This window comes from Vombatus ursinus, unplaced genomic scaffold (assembly GCF_900497805.2).
Source record: "Vombatus ursinus unplaced genomic scaffold, bare-nosed wombat genome assembly UNPS02014770.1, whole genome shotgun sequence".
In the NCBI taxonomy this organism is placed as follows: domain Eukaryota; kingdom Metazoa; phylum Chordata; class Mammalia; order Diprotodontia; family Vombatidae; genus Vombatus; species Vombatus ursinus.
In genome coordinates, this window is record NW_020954548.1 from 32,532,726 (window position 1) to 32,537,311 (window position 4,586).

The window sequence follows — 4,586 nt, forward strand, 5'->3', positions numbered from 1 at the left end:
TTTATAAAGCTTAAAGTGTTAATGGATGTAATTTTTATTACTATAATAGCCCTTCTTAGTTCCCCCCCCCCCCCCCCCCAACTCAGTCTCAAAGGCTGGTATCCCAGAAACAACTACTTCAGGTTGAAGCTACTCTATGAGTTAGAATAACACTAAAGCTTGAGTCCCCACTGATACATTTACTGTTAATAGCCAGTCAATTGGCACAATTAGCTCACAGCAAAGGCACTTACTGGAATGGTATGACATGAAAAATAATGACAAAACATTCCTGCAGAAACCTGGGGCACATTCTCCCACAAATATACACAGCATTAGTGGGAAAGGTGGGCACACACCTAGAGCATACTAATAGAAAGTCAGGGATGTAGGAGTTATCATCTCCTATTCCTACTATCATCACCAATTCTATCATCTCTGCCTCCTGGCTTTCTTGACTTTCTTCAAGTCCTAGCTAAAATTCTTCCTGTTACAGGAAGAGTTTCCTAATTCCCCTTCATTTTAGTGCCTTCCATTCAATTTACTCTGTACATAGCTTGTTTGTATGTTGACTCCCCTATTAGACTATGATCTTCTTGAGAACATCAACTGCATTTTGTCTTTCTTTGTATCCCCTGTGCCTAGCACAGTGCCTGGGATGTGGTAAGTATTTAATAAATGTTTTTTGACTGACTGAAATGTAAATGGCCCACACAACTCACACCTACAGCACTGCAGGGCCCCAATTTTCTTTATTCTTCGTGTTCTTATGTTGTTCCCTGGAGGTGCAGATCCTTCAGCTGTTCTCCCTAGGCCTGTTCTACCAAGCTCAATTCACAATGGCTAGTACTAATTCTCTTTCCTCACAAAACCCTTCCAAAGGTCCTCCATGCTGAGGCCTTCCAAAGCTCCTCAATACAGTGTCCCTTGAGACTGTCTTACTTCTCAAATGCCACCAGGCACACAGCTGATTTTTCACTTAGCCAAGGGTTAGTAGCCCTCCTCTAATTTGATCGAGTTTGATAGAGGAGTTTCTTCAAACATCATAGAGGGGTGATAAAGTATAAACACTTCATTGCATGTAATTTAAGACTTTATTGTCTCAGTTAATCACCCTTTCCAATCTGTAATTTTGTCAACTGGGCTGGGGGAAAGCCAAGTCATCAGAGGATTAGACTACATCATGAGAGAATCCCCACTACATTATGAATGGCATTCAGCCCCAGAACAATCCAAAGTTTCCATCGTGAAAAAACCAGCAATTTAGATGAAAATGGCCTAACCATTTACCTTGGAAGTATTAAAGTGAGTGAAAAACACTTAGTGACCATGCTGTAACCTGGATGGGTTGTCCAATACATTAGCACATCAGTGTATATCTCTCAGACAAGAAGTAAAGAAATAAATGTTTATTAAATGCCTACAGTTTGCCAGGCACTGTATTAAGCACTTTATACATATTATATCATTTGAGCCTCACAACAACACTGGGATGTAGGTGCTATTGTTATCCTCATTTTATAATTGAGGAAACTGAAACAGACAGAGGTAAAGTGACTTGCCCAAAGTCACACAACTACTAAATGTCTAAGCCAGAATTTGAACTCAGATCTTCCTGACTGCAAGCCCAAGGCTCTATCTACTGCCTTTCTTAGTTGCCCCAAACACTAAAGTTGAGTGCTGGGCTGGATCCAGAGTCCAATAATATGGGGAAACCACAAAATATAAGATTTGGAAGTTGAATGGAACTTTCTAGAATTCAAATATTTACCTCAACAAAATTTCCCTCTAAAATATGCTTAACAACTAGTCATCCAACCTTTAGTGAAAACCTCCAGCCAAGGGGAAATTATTAATTCCTCTTTGACCATCCCTAGTCTTCTCTTTTCTAGGATAAAAATCAATAGTCCTTTCAGTCAATTCTCATATGATATAATACTAAGGCCCTGTTCCTGTTAACCCACCTTTGGATACTCTCCAGTTTACTAATGGCCTTCCTTAATATCACATTAGCTTTTTTGGCAGCCATATCACACTGCTGTCTCATCCTAAGCTTGTAGTCCACTGATACCTCCAGATCTTTTTTTCCTATGAACTACTTTCTGGCCCTGCCTCCCTGAGCTTAGACGGAATGTTTTGTTTTGTTATGTTTTTTTTAACCCAGATATGAGACTTTACATTTCTCCCTGCTAAATGTCACCTTAGAGTGGGTCCAATATTCTAGCCTGCAGAGATCTTTTTGGATCCTGACAAGGTTATCTAGTGTGTTATCTATCCCTCCCACCCTTGTGCCGTCTTCAAATTTGATAATTCCTTTATCAAATTTACTGATACAATTGTTAAACAGCAAAAGGCCAAGCACAGATCTCAGGGGGCACTTTTCTAGAGGCCTCTTTCCAAGTTGACAGGGAATCATTAATGTCTGCTCTCTGAGACTGGCTATTGGACTAATTCTGAATCTACCTACTATATTGTCACGCAAGGCCAACATCTTTCTACCTTGTCTGCAGGAATAGCATGAGAGATTTTGTCATGTGCTTTGATGAATTTATATTTACACCATTCCCTTGATTTATCAGTCTAGGAACTATTTAGATAGTTATAACTTTCCAGATTAAGCCAGGCTTCATCAAGGAATAGATAGGTGGTCATTGTTTTCTTTTCTAGATATTCCCTAACCTACACTTTAATAATACATTGTAGAATCTTGCCAGGCATCAAGGTCAAATTCACTAGCTTATAGTTCACAGACCTGCCTCTCTTGCCTTTATTTTTTTAAATTGGGACAAAGTTTGACATTTTCCAATCCTGCCATACCCATCCTGTTTTCCATGATAATTTTTAAAAATTTTTACTCATTCATTCATTTTTTTTTACACTTACACAAATTTTTTTAAGTCCCACATCTCTCTCTTCCTCCAGCCTCTCCCTCGCCCATTGAAAAGGTAAGCAATATGGTGCCCATTATATATGTGAAGCAGATCATTCTTCAAAAAAATTTATATTAATATATTTTGTTTTTACTTCACCTTCATTCCCCAATCTCTCTCTTTCCTCCTGCCTTCCCCAGACCAATCCATTATAACAAAGAAAAAAGAAAAGAAAAAGGTCAGTAAAAGTAACTAGGGCATTCATCAAGTCCAGCAAGCTATGCTTTACTTCTACAAAGAAAGATGAGAGCTTCATGATCTTTTAAAAATAATGTTATATTTTTCTTTTTTTAACATCCCCACAATTTCCTCCAGTATCTCTCCCACTTTGAGAGACCTTCCCATATAACAGATAATATTTTGAAAGACAAGTAAAAAGAAAAGGAGAAAAAATCCTTTTTGATGAAATATAACTGATCAACACATTGAAAAAGTCTGAACATATGTTCAATGTTCAAAATTTGTGGCTCTCCTACCTCTTCAAAGTGTTGGGGGGTGGGGTGGTGCTGTCTTCTCATATATCTTCTTTCAAGCCATTTCACAACCACTTAAAGATCTCTGACAATAGCTCAGCAACCATTTTTGCCAATGCTGTCAGTACATGAGTACATAGTTCATCTGGGATGAGCTTTGAACTCATCAAGGGCAATTAAGTGCTTTCTTACTATCTCTCTACTTATTTTGGATTTCAACTCTATTTTAGCTATTTTTCATCTGTACCTTCCAGTTCAAAAATGATTCTCTTTGATTGAGGAAAATAAATGAAATAAGATTCAAGTTGTTCTGTCTTCCTTTTGTATTGTTATCTTTGCCCCCATTCACCCCTAGCAGATCTAATTTTGATCCTTCTCTTTTCTCCAATATATATACAAAAAGTTTTATTTTTGTTGTGGTTAGTATTCCTCATCACCCTCGGCTTATTCTGAACTTCAGTACTTCTCACACTATTCTTAAAGCACTGTGCCATTTGTTTTTGTTCTTTTGTTTCTTGGTTTTGTTTTGTTTTTGGCTAGGTAATGGGGTTAAGTGACTTGTCCAGGGTCACACAGCTAGTAAGTGTCAAGTGTCTGAGGCTGGATTTGAACTCAGGTCCTCCTGACTCCAGGGCCGGTACACTATCCACAATCCACAAGGGCACCTACCTGCCCTTGGACTGTACCATTTGTATTCCTCTTCCTTTGTCTTTGTTTCCATCTTCTTCATATTTTTCTTTAATCTAACTTGGTTGACAAGTTTGCTTTGTATCCACTTTGATCTCTTTAGACTCTTCCCTCTTTTTTAATCTCAGTGGGATTGTTTTTTTGTGTGTCTTCTGAATTTCATTCTTGAGGTCTTCCCACTCTTCCTTGACTGTATCCTATAGAATTTTACCAGTGGGATCCTTCCTTTCCTTTCTCTGTACCCTTTGAAATTTGCTCTCTCAAAATTTAGGGTTTATTTTGGATTATGCTTAACTTTCCTCTCCCTCTCACAAATTCTCAGAAGAGAGATTAGGGCTAGGTATACATATTTCAGAGCCATGAGTACAGAGATAATTAAACCCATGAGTTGATGATGTACTCCAGAGAGAGACTATAGAGATAAAAGAAAGACGTCTAGTATATCTAGTTCACCTTCCTTGTTATCTTTATTTGTTCATGATCTTATACTTATGTATAGACATCTGAGGCCATTGGT